This window comes from Patiria miniata, unplaced genomic scaffold (assembly GCF_015706575.1).
Source record: "Patiria miniata isolate m_02_andy unplaced genomic scaffold, ASM1570657v1 HiC_scaffold_5, whole genome shotgun sequence".
Lineage (NCBI taxonomy): Eukaryota > Metazoa > Echinodermata > Asteroidea > Valvatida > Asterinidae > Patiria > Patiria miniata.
The window spans coordinates 15,790,758-15,808,561 of NW_024037072.1; the positions used below are offsets into that span (position 1 = coordinate 15,790,758).

General features: G+C 38.6%; 15 non-coding genes across 15 annotated transcripts; 4 read left to right on the top strand and 11 right to left on the bottom strand.

Annotated features, from left to right (window-relative positions):
• Positions 1–352: 352 nt before the first annotated feature.
• Trnay-gua lies at positions 353–457 on the bottom strand. The gene is made up of 2 exons: positions 421–457; positions 353–388 (listed from the first exon to the last, which is right to left on the bottom strand). It is a non-coding gene; the product is annotated as a tRNA-Tyr (tRNA).
• A 1,078-nt stretch (positions 458–1,535) lies between these two features.
• Trnay-gua lies at positions 1,536–1,642 on the bottom strand. Its single transcript has 2 exons — positions 1,606–1,642; positions 1,536–1,571 (listed from the first exon to the last, which is right to left on the bottom strand). It is a non-coding gene; the product is annotated as a tRNA-Tyr (tRNA).
• A 1,322-nt stretch (positions 1,643–2,964) lies between these two features.
• Trnak-uuu lies at positions 2,965–3,037 on the bottom strand. Its single transcript has one exon. It is a non-coding gene; the product is annotated as a tRNA-Lys (tRNA).
• Positions 3,038–4,470: 1,433 nt separating this feature from the next.
• Positions 4,471–4,543, bottom strand: Trnak-uuu. Its single transcript has one exon. It is a non-coding gene; the product is annotated as a tRNA-Lys (tRNA).
• A 151-nt stretch (positions 4,544–4,694) lies between these two features.
• On the bottom strand, positions 4,695–4,767 carry Trnak-uuu. The gene has a single exon. It is a non-coding gene; the product is annotated as a tRNA-Lys (tRNA).
• A 373-nt stretch (positions 4,768–5,140) lies between these two features.
• Trnay-gua lies at positions 5,141–5,250 on the bottom strand. Its single transcript has 2 exons — positions 5,214–5,250; positions 5,141–5,176 (listed from the first exon to the last, which is right to left on the bottom strand). It is a non-coding gene; the product is annotated as a tRNA-Tyr (tRNA).
• A 1,252-nt stretch (positions 5,251–6,502) lies between these two features.
• Positions 6,503–6,609, bottom strand: Trnay-gua. The gene is made up of 2 exons: positions 6,573–6,609; positions 6,503–6,538 (listed from the first exon to the last, which is right to left on the bottom strand). It is a non-coding gene; the product is annotated as a tRNA-Tyr (tRNA).
• A 184-nt stretch (positions 6,610–6,793) lies between these two features.
• Trnak-uuu lies at positions 6,794–6,866 on the bottom strand. The gene has a single exon. It is a non-coding gene; the product is annotated as a tRNA-Lys (tRNA).
• Positions 6,867–8,140: 1,274 nt separating this feature from the next.
• Trnak-uuu lies at positions 8,141–8,213 on the bottom strand. The gene has a single exon. It is a non-coding gene; the product is annotated as a tRNA-Lys (tRNA).
• A 744-nt stretch (positions 8,214–8,957) lies between these two features.
• Positions 8,958–9,065, bottom strand: Trnay-gua. The gene is made up of 2 exons: positions 9,029–9,065; positions 8,958–8,993 (listed from the first exon to the last, which is right to left on the bottom strand). It is a non-coding gene; the product is annotated as a tRNA-Tyr (tRNA).
• A 910-nt stretch (positions 9,066–9,975) lies between these two features.
• Positions 9,976–10,067, bottom strand: Trnay-gua. Its single transcript has 2 exons — positions 10,033–10,067; positions 9,976–10,011 (listed from the first exon to the last, which is right to left on the bottom strand). It is a non-coding gene; the product is annotated as a tRNA-Tyr (tRNA).
• A 406-nt stretch (positions 10,068–10,473) lies between these two features.
• On the top strand, positions 10,474–10,578 carry Trnay-gua. The gene is made up of 2 exons: positions 10,474–10,510; positions 10,543–10,578. It is a non-coding gene; the product is annotated as a tRNA-Tyr (tRNA).
• A 968-nt stretch (positions 10,579–11,546) lies between these two features.
• Trnay-gua lies at positions 11,547–11,651 on the top strand. The gene is made up of 2 exons: positions 11,547–11,583; positions 11,616–11,651. It is a non-coding gene; the product is annotated as a tRNA-Tyr (tRNA).
• A 364-nt stretch (positions 11,652–12,015) lies between these two features.
• On the top strand, positions 12,016–12,088 carry Trnak-uuu. The gene has a single exon. It is a non-coding gene; the product is annotated as a tRNA-Lys (tRNA).
• A 2,206-nt stretch (positions 12,089–14,294) lies between these two features.
• Trnay-gua lies at positions 14,295–14,395 on the top strand. The gene is made up of 2 exons: positions 14,295–14,327; positions 14,360–14,395. It is a non-coding gene; the product is annotated as a tRNA-Tyr (tRNA).
• The last annotated feature ends 3,409 nt before the right edge of the window (positions 14,396–17,804 follow it).

Genomic DNA, 17,804 nt, shown 5'->3' on the forward strand with positions numbered 1-17,804 from the left:
TGTTTTATACCAAATTCTCAAAAAGGTGCACTTTTCTCCCCACAATTAAAACTAAGAAGTGGTTATTCTGCAAATGTTAAAGAGACGATCAAAGACATGGAAAATATACTCAACGTATCAATTTTACACCCCAAACAACTAGATATTTTATTTATAATGTCTATGGTCCATATTCTCCCAAGTGAACTACCATAAGCTAACGTTGCATAAATTTGCAAGTTCATAATAAATGTAATGGTGTACATCACTTTTCATGATATCGGATCTATGGAAGGCAAAACAAAAAATCCAATGTTTCAATGTACTCCGCCAAATAACCAAAGGTTCAGACGTCGACGAAAAAAAGAAGCTTTCCTTCGAGCCGGATTCGAACCAGCGACCTATGGATTCTTGCCTTACCTTATACGGTAACCTACATATCTACAGTCCACCGCTCTACCAACTGAGCTATCGAAGGATGCATAGGTTCGAGATTCATTGCTAAAACTTGACCATGAAAGGTTTTCAACGGCGAATATTGATCGTGTTTTATTAGTAGCCAGTGTTACAAACACGCGAAGAAATTGTAGCACTACACAATGTGCAATGTTACCCACCCTGAGATAGCTTGCGCCCAAGAATGAAGAATAAAGGAGACATTTTCATCTTGCAACACCACCAACATCCAGGAGGAAAAGCAACAAAACAGTTATTCTATAAATATAGATAGAGTGTCCATTGCTTTTATATTAGAGTTCCTCAATGCATGTTTATTCATTTATCACAAAATCTGAAAAAGGGGCAAAACCAATTCCCCCGGTGAATTCAGCTTTAAATAATTCTTTTATCACAACTACCTGAAAACCAGGACAAAAACAGTGCCAATTTCGACCAAACGTGGGACTCGAACCAATGACCCTCTGATTACAAGTCTTATGCTGTACCGACTGAGCTAACCAGGATCTTACGTGTAATGCTTAGGCCTAACCTATACTTGAGAACTAGGGTAGCCCAATCAGACATCAGAAAACTGTTCTTCTTGTGGAATTTTTACAATTCATATTGATCAGACTTGCATCACAAAAAGGAAAACACTTCGGAAAACAGCATAAAAATGATAAACGTTAATGGAATGCATGCGGACAAAAAGAAAAGTTGAATTATAGTTGAAATCTCATAATATCAATCATTTTGAGGACCCCTTCAAAATAGTCTCATAGGCCTAGTGCTCGTTTGCCATTAACAGCCCTTGAACAAAACTATAGTCGTTGATTCTAAAACACTTTCCTTCTCGCTAGATTCGAATCAACGACCTACGGATCTATTTAGACATTTGTTTCGTACCAAGTGAGCTATCGAATGATTAGCAGATTTCGAGTTCACATTTAAATTTGTAATCGAAAGGCTGTTAATGGGGAGCAGTTTACACGAAGAGGTAATGCCATTTCCTTCCCTTCTTTATATATTGGAAAATTTATCAAGTTTTTAAATGTTGATATGTTTTCTAATCTCGCACTCTCAATCCAAATTTAAAAGTTGATTTGAAAAAGAAAGTGTCCTTCGAGCCGGATTCGAACCAGCGACCTATGGATGAATGTTCGTGGCGGGTCTCACGTGTTCACGTGCCTACAGTCCACCGCTCTACCAACTGAGCTATCGAAGGATGCACGTTCGTACCCTTCATGTTTAAACTATTATTTATATAGGAAGGTTTAAAAAAATCCTCTTGACTAGGATTAAACGATTACATGTCAAACTTTTTGCATGAACATTTTACATTCAGTGTGTTTTTCTTTCCCGTGTTGTTGTCCACAGAACTGTTTTTTTTGCTACTAATTTTTAGAAATATTTTAAAATATTAACTGTTTTTTTTCACTTGAGACAAATACATCCTAAATTTTGAACATGATATGGCCCATTCAAAACACTCCCACTTCTTCAGCAGATAAATTATTTTTTATTAAAAAAACTGAATTCTTTTTCTACGATCTTGATTTTATTCTGATGAAAAAAGGAATCACAACAAATACCTTTTGTCCAGTGCGGAACTCGAACGCTAAATTGAGAAATTGTATAAAAAAATACGTTATGTGATGATGGGATGGGAATATGATTGCCTAAAAATGGAAGTTTAATTATTTCATCAGCTCCGCTACGTTATGTGGAATTCTGCTCCTCTATACAGCACATAGAAGTAATGAGCACATGTAAATATTTATATACACACAAATTAAACAAAACTTTCCTCGAGATGGATTCGATTCACCGTCCCAAAACTATCATGAACGTATATGCCTATCCACCGCTCCACCAACTTAGCTACCGAAGGATATATTGTGATCCAGGATCCGATTTTAAAATATAGCATTTAAGAACGGTTCTGGAACCGTGAATATTTAATAGCATAATTTAAAGGCTTCAGTAGCCCTGTTTCAACGCACGCAGAAAATAGATTTTCGGTAACACTATTTCAGTTTCTTACAAGATTCAAGTTTGAAATTTATTTTGGTCTTTTTTTGAGAGTGGGTAGACCTAATGGGCGGTCTACCCACCCCCTTCACTGAAAAATTGCCTGGGTTAATTTGACCCAAGAAAGGGTGAAAACTGCAAATTTAACTTCGTTTTGTATGACTACAACTTTTGGTTGAATTTAACGGAAATTCTAACCCTAACAATTTGTCATAGAACAACCCAATTTTTGGTAGTTGCAGTTTTCAACCTTTCTTGAGTAAAATTAAACAGGCAATTTTTCAGTGTTGGGCCACAAAAAAAGAGGAAAATCATGCAAATCATGCAGAAAAAGTACCAAATATCTGCTACCCCTCCCCCTTTAACAGCTACACCCCCCTTTGAGCCAAAACTCGATCTGCCCTTGCATCGCCATAAAAAAAAATCAATAACAGACATATAGTGACCAATTCCCCTCCAATTACATGTTAACTCATTGATCACAATAATCTGAATAGGAGGCAAAAATGACGTAATCGCCCGGTATGGGACTCGAACCCATGACCCTCAGATTAAAAGTCTGATGCTCTACCGACTGAGCTAACCGGGCTCTGAATAAGTAAGAAAGAGACTCTGACAAAAATCGTTCCATTCAGGATTGAAATACGATTCAGAAAAATATGGATATATGACTCTCAAGCTTAGGCATTTATTTTCTCTTATAATCTCGCTCTTTGTTATTTCTTAATAATCGGGAGGCGGTAACAGCAGAATAGAAAATGTATGTGAATTAAACGAGAGCTAATTGAAATTGAAATTTTATTAATTTTTTCCAGCACCTCTGCCAAAATGGAGTCTTGGTGAACAATATTTACGAAGTTCTTCTAAAAAAGAAGCGATTAATATTCATCTAAAACATGCCATCTCCTTCGATCTGGATTCGAATCAGCGATCTATGGATGAATGCCGAGCCTGCCATGGGATTAAGTGCCTACAGTCCTCCGCTCTGCCAACTGAGCTATCGAAGGATGCCTGTTCAATTATTCCGATTTTAAAATCTAAGCCAGAACAGTTGGTTTGAAACCGTATTTGAAAAGAATCAATAATTTAGAGAATGCTGCCGATAATTTTTGTATCCAAAAACTTCAAATAAGGTGAACCTTTCTAGCCACAATTAAAATTCAGAAGTGGTTATGCCGCAAGTTTTAAAGAGCCGATCAAAGAGTTGGAAACCATACTCAATATTTCAACTTTTCTAACCAAAAACAACTAGATATTTTATTTATAATGTCCAACGCACACATTCTCCCTAGTGAACTACCAGAAGCTAACGTTGAATAATTCGAAGGTCTATAATTGAGTAATGGTGTACATCACATTTTATGATATCGGATCTATGAAAGGCAGCAAATAATGCCTCAAAGTCCAATGTTTTTACTCCGCCAAATAATCGCGGAAGCGTAACTTAACCATAAGGGCAGGCGTCTACGGGGAGAAAAAGAAAAACATTTCCACTTTTCCTTCGAGCCAGATTCGAACCAGCGACCTACGGATTTTTGCCATACAGTAATCTACATATCTCCACCGCTCTACCAACTGAGCTACCGAAGGATGCGCAGTCTCGAGATTCATTGTTAAAACTTGACCAAGAAAGGTGTTAAACGGTGAATTTTAAACGTATTTTTTAATAGTAGCCCGTGTTTCATATACATGCAGAAATTGAAGCACTTTACTCAATGTCCAATGTTACCCACCGTACCCTGAGCTTGCTTGTTTCCAAGATTGAAAAATGAAGGTGACATTTTTATTCTGCAACACCACCAACATCCAGAGGGATAAAAACAACAAAACAGTTAATTTACTAAAGTAGATAGAGTGTCAAACGCTTTTATAGAGTCCCTCAGTGCTTTTAGATGTAAATTCGTTTATCACCGTAAATCTTAAAAAAAAAAAAAAGGCAAAAGCAATTCCCCGGGTGAAATCAGCTTTTAATTCTTTTATCACAACTATCTGAAAAGAGGACAAAAACGGTGCCGTTTTTTTCGCCCGATATGGGACTCGAACCCGTGACCCTCAGATTAAAGGTCTGATGCTCTACCGCCTGAGCTAACCAGGACCTTACTTGTAAGGCTTAACTCATACTTGAGAACTAGGGTAGCCCCCAAGTTTTTTTTTATTGTATACAGAAACGTTTTCTCAGTGAGTTCAGATGTGTCGTTCTTTCGTCTTAATAATCTGCAAAAAAGAGAGGTAAAATGATGATGTTTCGCCCGGTATGGGACTCGAACCCATGACCCTCAGATTAAAAGTCTGATGCTCTACCGACTGAGCTAACCGGGCTCTTACAGCCTAAAGACGCCTCTGGAAAAATCGTTCCATTTAGGATTAGATTTAAGACAACGAACACGAAAATATGGATTTTTCTTACTTTCAAGCCAAGGAGGTACTTTTTTCCTTAAAATCTCCTATTTTTAATATTCTTTTAGGGATTTCACTCTATTCCTCACGCCCACAATTCTTTTTGTATTTTTTAGAGGGAGGGCTAACTTTTAAATAAAAAATAATTTTGAATCAACAAGAAAAAGTAAATATATGCAGAATGTATGATTTACGATTATTTTTCAGCAACTCCGCCAAAATGGGAGCCGAACAACACTATTCACAGACCTTCCAGAAAAGAAACCAGTCAAACTTCATCTTAAAAAAAAGGGTTTCCTTCGAGCCGGATTCGAACCAGCGACCTATGGATAAATGCCCAACAGTATTCCTGTCACGTGTTCACGTGCCTACAGTCCACCGCTCTACCAACTGAGCTATCGAAGGACCCACGAATAAGTGATTCAGTTAAAGAGTTTTAACAAAAACGGGTTTGAAACCGTGAATTTTGAATGAAGATTAAGATGATACATTTCCAAGATGTACCTATCACAGTTTCGTTTCCGTAGAACCCATGGTATCTATTTACATTGTCATTCATTATTCCAAAATTGACACTATTACAGTTTTGTTCTACACCAGTACTGCAATTAAACGAAAAATAATGTGGCTTCAAAAGACAAGCTTTAAAAGAGACGATCATACACTTTTAAAAACAATTTTAACAATGGCTAATGACAATAGATAAACTTTTGTTGATGTATTGTAGCTCTTTCTTATGCCTCAAAAAGTAAAGTTTAAAGAACGCGAAAGGAAACAGTCAATGTTGATAAAAAAACACTTTCCTCCGAGCCGGATTCGAACCAGCGATCTATCATAAATTCCGGGCCTGTCATGAGCTTATTTAAGTGCCTATAATCACCGCTCTATACCAACTGAGCTATACTCAATTATGCCGTTCATAAAATCGGGGGGGGGGGGGGGGGGACACGTAACGTGATATGTAGTTATAATTTCCCAATTTCTATACCTCCGATTTGCTATTTCCATACTGTGCACAATAATAAGCAAAAAGTTCATTTTATAGAAGGCTTAACATGTTAAAGGGAATGTACAACAATTGCTTTTGCTGCTATTTTCAGAAATAAATGGATTTGGAGAATTAGCATGTTATAGCAAATATTGTTAAACTGACTTGTTTTACATTTTGGGCTTGTTTATGCTGGGAAAAAAACCCAAGAAAACCAATCATATTCTTGTAGGCTGGTTCCCCGACCCCACTTAAGATGAAACGGAGAAACGTAAAGACTTTGGGGAATTGTATGGTCAAAGAATCACTCTAGCAGGCTTGTACCCCTTCACAGGTGTGTAATCTATTGCAAAGAAAATGCGGACTAACTAAATATGAAAAAAATAGCAGCAATTTTGAACAAAGCCAGCGTTGGAAAAATACAGTTTTTTCTTGAAAATGTCAGCAAACCAGGAGCCATGATTTTACAGGATGCTTTAGACTGTCAATCCCTAACAATTCAGTAAGGTATTACGTGATAATTTGATCATTTCGTTTTTTTGATGTTTGCAAATGTTGTATCTTCCCTTTAACTGATAATGCATCCCGCCGAATATAACACCTTAAACCAGGGAAAAGTTCTCAGGTTAAAAAAAAAAAAAAATAAATAAATAAATTAAAAAAAAGCTTTCCTTCGAGCTGGATTCGAACCAGCGACCTATGGATTCTTGCGGTACCTTATACGGTGTAACCTACGTTCCTACAGTCCACCGCTCTACCAACTGAGCTATCGAAGGATGCACAAAATCTAATTCAATTTTAAAACCTTAAAGGGAATACATTGTACATTTGAATTATTTGCGGAGCGAAAACAATGTTTCAGGGTAGTACTAATGTAAGGGGCCAGTTTACTGCAGGGTGTACAAAAATGAAACATAGAAGTTATATCTTGAATATTCTGAACAATAGATAAAATGTTTTCGCCCAATATGGGACTCGAACCCATGACCCTCAGATTAAAAGTCTGATGCTCTACCGACTGAGCTAACCGGGCTCTACGAAACTTGACAGTGCCTCTGAAAAGAAGTCAACCACAATATGTTCAGGATATATGAGGGAAATGATGAACAAGAAAAGAAACGTCTGTATCCCCGGCCCCTCAAAAATCAAAGTGGCATGCACTTTCGTCCAAAATGTCTCCCTTTGAGCTCTGAAATGCGTTTACCACGAAATTGTACAAATTGGAAAGATCGTTAAAAAGTGGAATATAAACGTTCGTTCAACTATTATGAATATACGCGAATGAATAGCAAGGTAAAGAAATTTGGTCCTAATTAATGGAGCCGGTGAGGCGCTAGTCGTTTTTCCAGACATCCATGTTTCTTTTCAAATAGTTACACTGATTTCGAAAAAAAAATAGATACTCATTAAAAACGGGGCCTTATCAACAGCACTCAACGTAGTTCTCGTCTATCAGCTTTTACAATACACAAATGAAGCAGTTAACAAATATATATATAACATTTTCCTTTGAGCCGAATTCGAGCCAGCGACCAATGGATGAATGGGCGTGACAGGCTTGTTCACGTATACAGTCCACCGCTCTACTGGTTATAGCTATCGAAGGATTTACATATATTACGCGTCATTCATTTTTAAAACTTCAGCTGGAATGGAATTGTAACGGTACTACGTATGTGGGATTTTATTGAATTTTATTGAACAGCTTGTTTCAACAATCTTTTAAACATCATCCACAATGTTGTTAAATTTTGCCAAATTATGACCCAACCATATAACTATACGCAGTTCTTGTCTTTTATGCAGCGTACAAATAATTTAAACGCATTCATCCGAAACAAATTCCTTCGAGTCGGATTCGAACCAGCGACTTATGGATAAATTTCTGGCATTTCACGTGCTCACGAGCAGTCCACCACTCTACCAACCGAGCTATCGAAGGATGCGCGTTAACATTGTCCAATTTTTAACATTAAAATTTTCTTTGTAAAAGCCATGTTTGTACTGATTTTTAACATAAGGTCACGTATCTTTCCTACAAAAGTGGATAACCTCTTCCTACGCCACCAGAGGAAATAGCATGTAACACTACTCAGACGTCCAATGCTTCGCACATCGAAAGCAAATAAAGCTTGCATCCAATTTTCAAGTTTTAAGGATATTTGGAATAAATCACAACCCCTCACAACCGTCTCTGAAAAATAAGGGGTTTTTTTTGGATACAGAAAAAATGTTCTCAGTGAGTTCAGATGTTTCATTCTTTCATCTATATAATCTGAAAAAGAAGAGGTAAAACAAAAGATTTTTCGCCCGGTATGGGACTCGAACCCATGACCCTCAGATTAAAAGTCTGATGCTCTACCGACTGAGCTAACCGGGCCCTGTACTCCTATAGAAAGGTTATCTGATAACTTAGTATCAGAATATGTTCAGAATATACGAATTGAAAATTAAATAACGTCCATAACTCCCTCAAAATTTAATGGGCTATTTTCATCGCAAAATGCCCCCTTTTGGGCTCTAAAACGCGTTTACCAAGAACTGAAACAATTGGAAAGATCGTTAAAAAGTATTATAGGCCGAAACGTTCACACAACTATACCTTGAAAATTTACTGTTTCTGATGTGAACGAATATCGGGAATATCAAATTTAGGTTTTGCCGTTCACCGACGTATAAACACTGTATAGTCAGTGTGTTACCTCTCGAGTGAAAGTTGGGAAAAAAATCACTCGAACCCACGACCTCCTGCTTTCTAGTGCAGATGTCTTACCACTCGACCATTGAGCTAACGGGATCGGTTGGCTGGTTCGAATCTAATGAACATAGCAGTGGGTTCCGCATTATCTATTCATAAGATGGGATTTTTTTTATAATTCGATATACATCACCCCGACGCAAAAAAATCCCACTTATGAATAATATCGGGAATATTTTCGTTCTAATAAAACGAGCCGTTGACGCGCTATAGTCGTTTTTTTCCCAGTCATACATGTTTCGTTTCAGAAAGTTCTAATGATTTCGAAAAAAACAACCTTCAGATCCTCAACTTAAAACGCAGTTCTCGTCTCTCACCTCTTCAAGTTCAACACACAAAAGGAACTTAGTGAAAAAAAACCCGCTTTCCTTCGAGCCGGATTCGAACCAGCGACCTATGGATGAATGCCCCTGAATTCCTGTCACGTGTTCACGTGCCTACAGTCCACCGCTCTACCAACTGAGCTATCGAAGGATGCTTATGTACCGCTTTCGATTGTATATGTTTGTCTAAATAAACGGCTTGGAAACTTTGAGTTTTAAATGTATAGCTTATGACACTACCATTTTTTTACCGAGTTTTTTTTCAACTTAACGGGCACTTTTCTTCCTAAATTTAAAATTAAACGATCATGGTTAAAAGAGGCAATTGAAGACTTAAACAAGACAAGGCAAGCCCAGTAAAGCTGGTCCCAGAGCGCACAGAATTCTATTCAATTGATTCAGAATGACGATTCACTGGAAGTCTCTCCATGCAGCAGTCTAGATCTACACAAGGGGGGCCGGATTTAGTTCATTCATGGCGTTACGGGGTTATCCAGTCAAGGGCGGATCCAGGGAGGGGGGCACGGGGGCCATGCCCCCCTTTCAAAACGAACCCATTTTGTTTTTAAGTGACGTCGCAATAAAGGCAGGCACTGCGTACACCACCATCTTTTCCTTAAAAAAATGGTTAAAGTGGTCAGAAATTGCCTCAGATCGCACCACAGAGCATCTAGAATCAAAAAAAAGAAAGAAAGGTCGGTGCCCTTAAGCGGGCCCCGAACCCCATGCCTTAATTTTTTTGGACCCACTTTTTGGGGACCAACATTTTTTTGGCCCCCCCCCCCAAAGTTTGTTCTGGATCCGCCCTTGGTTGTCCTATACAATAGCACCGCCGGTTCACAACTGACAGTCAGTCAGGGAGTTATAGTCGGGGAGTGGGGGAGTGAGTGAGTGATTGGGGCAGTCAGCCAGCCAGTCAGAGTACAATAGGATGGCCCGCCCGGACCAGCAAAAAATTACAATTACTTTATTAACGTTCAAACTTGTCGAACTTCAAACAACCGGAGATTTATTTCATGAATTTAAAAGTTCTTCTCTCCCCATATGAGAAAAAAAGCCTTTCTTTCTAGCCGGATTCGAACCAGTGACCTATGGATAACTTCCATGCGCTTTTGCACCTACAGTCCACCGCTCTATACCAACTGAGCTATCGAAGGAACCGCTTTATGTATTCCAGTTTTCACATTTTACCCAAAACGGATTTGAAATCCTGAATTGAAAGGAAATTTCCAAACTGTTGTATTGACGTTTTACATGCAGTGCAATTTTCCTCCGGATAGTCACTTGTCAGTAGAACCTTTGGAAGTTGTATAAAACTCACTGTGTATAGACGAAAGCGGGCACGTGACCACTGTGCTCTCACGAGGCCCCCTTCAATGGAGAAACCATTGTGTGCAAAGCACCAGGTGACTGGTTATCTGAACAATAGCTAGCACGCGATTTCGCCATCGAGGGGGGCCTCCGATGAGGTGTCCGGATTGGTCTAGCTTGGTGTTATTTTTTACCAAGATTTCATCGTCCAATTTATGAGGTCAAAAAAGAAAACTGAAAACACGAATCCTTCGATAGCTCAGTTGGTAGAGCGGTGGACTGTAGTAACGTAGGTTACCGTATAAGGTAGAGCATGAATCCATAGGTCGCTGGTTCGAATCCGGCTCGAAGGAAAGTCTTTTTTAAAAATTGTATTAATTTTACTTGTTCAATGAATAAAAATTACGCATCATCATTGGAAAGGAAAATAAGGACTTTCTTAGCTTGTGTATAATGTCCTATGAATAACAAACCAACACTAATTACATGTACTTTAATTAATTTAAAACTCTATAACTCACACTCCGGTTAGCTCAGTCGGTAGAACATCAGACTTTTAATCTGAGGGTCATGGGTTCAAGTCCAAGTTAATTCTGTATTTGTTGTGTTTTATCCTTCTTCAAATTTTTTAAAATGAAAATCATTAAAATATAGCTCAATATAGGGTTTTGCCTTCACCGACGTATTTGGTTTTTTTTTGGTCATGACACTATAATAATTATATACACAATCCAACTTATGAATAAAAAATAGCTAGACCGACCCTTGAAGGGCAGTAAAAAAAACCTATATTTTTTTCAATACAATGACAAAAGAGGTGTGCTCACTCTATCCATGAAGAACAAAAACACGCACCTCAAATATGGTCATCAATATTTCCCTAGACTTCCGCCACAGGGTAACGGCGATAGATGTCATTTAGAGAATTGTATGTAGTGTTGCTGTTCCTTTCCAGAAAAGTTTACCTTCATAAGTGTTTTTGGATTGGATATTACAAAGTTAATAAAAGCTTTCCCATTTTGCTTGTGATCAAGCATTTCTTTATTGGCTACGTTTGGTGTGGCCATTTTTGTGTCGACTCAATAAATTTGTAATGACTATTATGCATTTTTCTTCCTTAGAAAAATGTGGAATATTTATTTAATACAATTTATTTCATTAAACAACTTGGCCGAAACCATCTTTTGGGCAACTTTAGGAAGAGGAAAAGTGCATCGTATATATAGTGTTGGTAGCTTCATCTGTCCTTAATTTGCTAAAATATACGGTTTACATAACCTTTCTAGCTAAAATATTAAAATTCCGCGAAGTATGTGAGTATCCTTCGATAGCTCAGTTGGTAGAGCGGTGGACTGTAGGCACGTGAACACGTAAAAAGTACGGTACATTCATCCATAGGTCGCTGGTTCGAATCCGGCTCGAAGGATTTTTCTTTTAGCATTTTTTTAAAACTAATTTTGAAACTACTAGTACTATGTATACTTTTAATGTGTTCTAACGCTATAGACTGTAGACACGTATAATATAGTATACAAGGTAAGAGAAGCAACTGGTTGCTATTCGGTAGTAAAAGTTTTTTTAATTGGAAAATTTAACATTATTAAACTTGAAGAGAGAAAATGAGCAGCCAGTTCAATGAATGACAATTATACATCATCTTTGAGGAAATTGAGGACTTTCATGGCCTCTCCATCTTGTCATTTGCACACCCTGATTGATGACAAACAAAAGACAATTATCATAAGTTAGTTAGAAGCATTTTCGTTAGTTCAATTTAAAGTTTATCATCAGCCCGGTTAGCTCAGTCGGTAGAGCATCAGACTTTTAATCTGAGGGTCATGGGTTCGAGTCCCATATCGGGCGTGGCGTATGTTGTTTTACAAGTCTTCAAATACTTATGTTGTTTTGGAAAAAATGAATTAAACTAAAGCTCATTAATTAAGACCAAAAACTGCAGAAAATAGATACAGATTTGAGGTATAAAACCTTCACTCACCCACCCTGATTTTTTTTTATATTCTTTTATTCAGAAACAATACACGCACAAGGATTTCTTTCATGCATAACTATATAACATAGAACAAAAGCACGTATCTCAGAAAAACCCCCAAAAATTAGCTTTATGACAGATAACTTACATGCCTATTCAGAGCCTCGCAAACTGAACTTTTTGTCCTTTAAAAATCGGAACATAAGTTGCAATTAATCTTAATGTTAATTACATGTTAATCATAGAATTAACAATAACCTTAAGTACTTTAAATAACCTTGGGGAGGACAACAGGATTTATTCAAGAGTCGGCCATATTAAATTGAAAGCGAGGTAAAATCTTCATTTTTGGAATTTGCGAATAGAAATGAAAGCAATAAAATAAAGTTAATTACAAATTAATACCAGTCTGCTCTGATGAATAATTTAAAATGTGTGATTAAACACCCAAATGTTTTAAGCCACCTTTTAAAAGAAATTGCAAGTGAGGCTTGGAAATCATGAATAGTCTGGCACCATCGCATTCCACAGTGTACAATTTATAAAATACATTCAGGGAACACGATCAAAAATGACTTCCTTGTGAATAAAGTGTTATGCTCTTCATCGTATTCCAATTATAGTTCTCCTGTGTGTTATTCAAACTCGAGGAGAAAATACTCTTCACTATTTTGGATTTTTTGACAATGGAGTGTCATGACCTAGCTGTTAAGAGCACCGGACTCATGCTGTGGTGTTTCAGAGGTAACAGTGGCGTGGGTTCGAGCCCGGGCCCGGACACTTGTGCCCTTAAGCAAGGCACTTAACCATTATTGCTTCGTCCTTCGGATGGGACGTAAAGCAGGAGGTCCCGTGTGTTGTAATCCTAACGCATAACACTTATCGCTAAGAGAAGAGGGTTTGCCCCGGTGTTGCTGGCCTCCTAGTTATACTCCCTTGTGGAAAGCCTTAGGAGAAGAACCAACCAAGTAACATTTTCAACCCTCTGAAAATATGCTTTTATTTTTGGGCGCCATAACGCACAAAAGATATTCCAGAATATGAATGCCAGGCTGCAACTTAATAATTCGAAATTGGTACAATATTCCATAACTAAAGATGGGTGGATTGATTTCGTTGAATGTGTCATTCAAAAGCGAATAACTTTTATATTGCTAGCAAAATAGCAATTTTACAACAGAATATTTTTTTTCAGGGTAAAAGAACAGGGAGGGCAACACAAGGGCGGATCCAAGGGGGGGGGGGCAGTGGGGGACTGGACAGGTAACAATTCCCTCCTCCGACTGATCAAATGAATGTTAATTATTTACATAAAGTAAACAAATCTCAATTTCCTTAAAGGGAATGTACAACATTTACTTTTGCTGCACTCTTCAGAAATAAATCGATTTGGAGGATTAGTATGTTAGCCTATAGCAAATATTGTTATACTGACTTGTTTCACGTTTTGGGCTTGTATATGCTGGAAAAACCAAGACAACAAATCATGTTCTTGTAGTCTGGTTCCCTGACCCTACTTAAGATGAAACGGAGAAATGTAACGACTTTAGGGAATTGTAAGGTCAAATAATCAGTCTAGCAGGCTTGTACCCCTTCACAAGTCAATTGCAAAGAAAATACGGAATAACTAAATATGAAAATTAGGAGCAGTTTTTGAAGAAAAAAACCCCAGTTTTCTCCAACGCTGGTCGGCCGAGCAGCGTTGGAAAAATACACTTTTTCTTGAAAATTTTTGGGATTCTAGATGCTCTGTGGTGCGATCTGAGGCAATTTCTGACCACTTTAACCAATGTTTTTTGAGGAAAAGATGGTGGTGTACTCATTGCCTGCCTTTATTGCGACGTCACATAAAAAAAAAATTGGTTTCGTTTGGGGGGGGGGCATGGCCCCCTTTGGCCCCCCCCCCCTGGATCCGCCCTTGCCCACACGGTCACACCCACCCCTTTGAAAATATTGGACGTTAACACCCCAGCAACCCAGGCCTTGATCTTGGATCACCTGTAAACATCCAATACAAAAGTCGCAGATTTTAAACTGTTCTGACTTAAATGTTAATAGTCAGTGACGTTCGACGAGTATCGATAGCTCAGTTGGTAGAGCGGTGGACTGTAAGCACGCAAGCACATGAAAAGCTCAGGGCATTTATCCATAGGTCGCTGGTTCGAATCCTGCTAGAAGGACTTGATTTTTTGCATTTTTATTAGAGATTTGTTTCCAGTGCTATTTTCGAGTTTCACCGTCTCGCAAAACATATTTCTTCCAATTGTTATTTTCCTAGAAAAATGTATTCATTCACTTTTGAATAACACTCTGAAACGAGAAAAATCCACCTTCCTCACAAAAATCGAATTATGGCGGGTTTATTTGTGCGCAAAACTAAGAGGGTTGCAGACGCTCAAACTCAGAATAAAGAATTTTATTCATTAAAACAAAACATACAAATTGAAAATTCGTTAGGGGGCAAAAATCCATTATTTTAAGGGCACGTGGTATCATCTTTAACGTTAATCCGTAGCTGGCTGGCAGTTCTCTTAGTACACCCGCCCATGCAGCTACGACCCAGCTCTAGATAGCATTGTACATGTATAACTAACCGTGTAATGCGGCCATTGGTTGTGTACAGCTCACAGTACACGTGTAGGGCAACGGCTTTTATATTGCACTCACGCTGAATGGCCTACACTATTCAATGGGTCGATTCGTTCAGGCAATAGCTTTATCTGCGTCACAGCACAGCGAGCATCACAATGTACATGTACATGTACATGTACATGTACATGTACATGTAGGGCACAGTGTGCCTGCATGCAGTGAGTGTAATGCGGCTCCGTCCGTACATGACGTACACTAGTGGCTATGCGATGCCAAGTTGAACGCCAGCGGTGACTTGCTAGACTCCACCCACACCGCATCTTGAATCTATAATGATCTTCTTTTCGTGCTATTTTTGTTTTTACGGTGTCCCTGAATGCCACACGAAACCGCGTAAAATCAATTCCAGTGATGGTATATTTTACTTGTTTTTATTTTCTTGCGAAACCAAACCCGTAATTTGTGCAATAATTATTCAAGTTTTCTTATTGTAATCCAGCCCACACGACGTGTTTTTATTTCGAAGTTTTCATTCAAAATACATGAATATTACATACATGTCTAAACAGTCATATATTTGTCTTGAGGGTAAAATGAGACTATAATTCTCAGGCCTACATGTGTTTTTTATCGAGACGATCTAGATTGATATGTTAGTGTAAACATCATCAATTTGGGAAGAGGCCCTAATTTTTCTCATTTTTGAAATTTTACTGTGTAAAGCAGGGATTAAAAAAAAAGGATTTTTAGTTATCGATTTCTTTTGGAGAGCAAGGTCAACAAAGATATAGGTTGTGGCATCATGCATATGGGTTGTTTTGCCTCAGTCGTAGACAACATGTCAACAAAAGGGGGGTGATTTTAAAATGTCTGGCTCGGTAAAACAAAAGTATTTTTTTTTCACAAATCTTGTACTCCTGAAATCCAGCGAACCTGGAGCAGAAACCACAATTTCTACCGCTCATGCTGTGAAGTTGCACATAAATATATAGTCTGCTGCCATTATTTAAAAAAGAAAGCACCACTAATCATTTGGGCTGGATTCGAACATATGACTGTGCACAAATTCTCCTCAAGAAGACAGTATCAAATTAGGTTTTGCCCTAATAATGAAGACAGTATACTTAGACGGTACTTTGTATTTCTCAGCCGCGTAGCACTGAGGTCATTTTGATTGGAGGTGGGGGAGAGGGGCGGTATTAGACGTAAAAAAGGGCACATGGTAAAGAAAAAAAGCCAACTTTAGGCCAAATAAAAAAAACCCCATGTTTAGGCCAAAAAAAAAAAGTCTCCGGTTTCTGGTATGCGCGCGCGTCGCAGTAGCCATGCGCGTCGGCAAAATGAAAAAGTGTTTTTAGATGGGGTTATGATCGAGAATAAGATTTATGTGGCCTCTCTGGACTCCCATATATTTGCACTAAGTTTAGTCGGGCACCATTTGCAGTCATCAGCCGACATTTGAAGCAAAAAAAAAAAAAAAAAAACAGGTAAAAAAAAAAAAAAAGCCGCGTCGCCGCACCACTTTTGGGGCAAGCTCCATACCAGAAACCGGAGACTTTTTTGGGGGGGGCCTTAGCGTCCTGCCTTTTTGAAAAACAAAAAAGGAAGGAGGCCCTTTTTTTCCTCCCCTCCAAAATGGCCGCCCGACCGAGCTATTTTTCAAGATGGCCGCAAGCTTTTTTTTAATGGCCTCCACTTGGACTCAGGAAATGACATACCAGCTTTATATGGGCTAGATGCAACAGACAAAGAGGTCAAAATGATGTCAATGTTTAAAATTTATCATTTTTTTTCGTATAAAAAAAGGAGGCAGCCTCCAAAAAGGAAGCGGGCGGGGACGCTAAACATGTTTTTATTTTACTTGGTTTTAAGAGATTTACATTGCAACGACATCACGTAGACCAAACACTTTCGATTCGGTTAGTCGCACGATGACGAATCACGATTGTTCGACGCCAGTTAAGTTCGCATGACGTTAAAAAAAGGGCACTCTTATTCGGAGTTGGGGGGGGGGAGGTGTTGTTATTTTCCCCTTTACCGCATCCCACCTCGGATGCTATTCAACTGATATCCTCCAACTGAGTAATCGAAAGATGCGATGTATATTGGCAAAATTGTCAACTTACAAAATTACAAAAAGACGCGCACGTCATATTTATATAATCCCAATTGGTAAAATGTATTCATTTTTAATAAAGGTTATTCTCCAAAAGATTGACTCAAAATCGAATACTGATAAAGAAAATTATTTCTCTATAAAAACGTAAAGGTAGGCCTATGGAAGAACTGGGCGTTTATGAGCTACAAAATAGAAAATTTTTCAAACGATATCCAAATGACTTGGATTCGAAGAGTAGCCCATCACACCTCCTTGTCCCTGTCAATCCATGCAACCCAAAGGTACAGGTCCAGCGCTACAAAAGGGAGGAAACGGGGCGGCCCCTAAGCCGCGGACCAGGGGCTTCCGAGTGGGCCAGTTCCCTTGAACCTTTACGAAGATGCTAGTCCCTGACAACCCAGCAACAGAGCTTACTGATCACACTGAGGTATAGACCTACTGGTTGTAGGCCTATGACATTAAATTCAATCTTTTATGGCGTGCGTCGAAACCTATAGGCCTAGAGGAACAAAAGGATATTTATTATAGAATTCGAACCCAAACACGGACAGCTGTAGTGAACCAACATGGACGTCGCGGGGGGGGGGGGGGGGCAAGGGGGCGCTTGCCCCCTCCCCCCCGAAAAGCACCCCCAAAAAGAAAAAAATAAAGGAGAAAAAAACTTAAATAAAAAAAGAAGGAAGAATACGAGGTGTGAAGTCATATTGCTGTTATTTTAATGCACATTTCACAACATGGGCGTCCGCAAGGGTGTCAATGGGGTGGGGTGTGCAAATTTCCTCCGCCCACCCTCGAATACTAAATTGAGTATATAGAGAAAGTACAAAGATTTGAGAGCTTTGCCCCCCTCTAGAAAAAATCCTGGCGACGCCCATGAT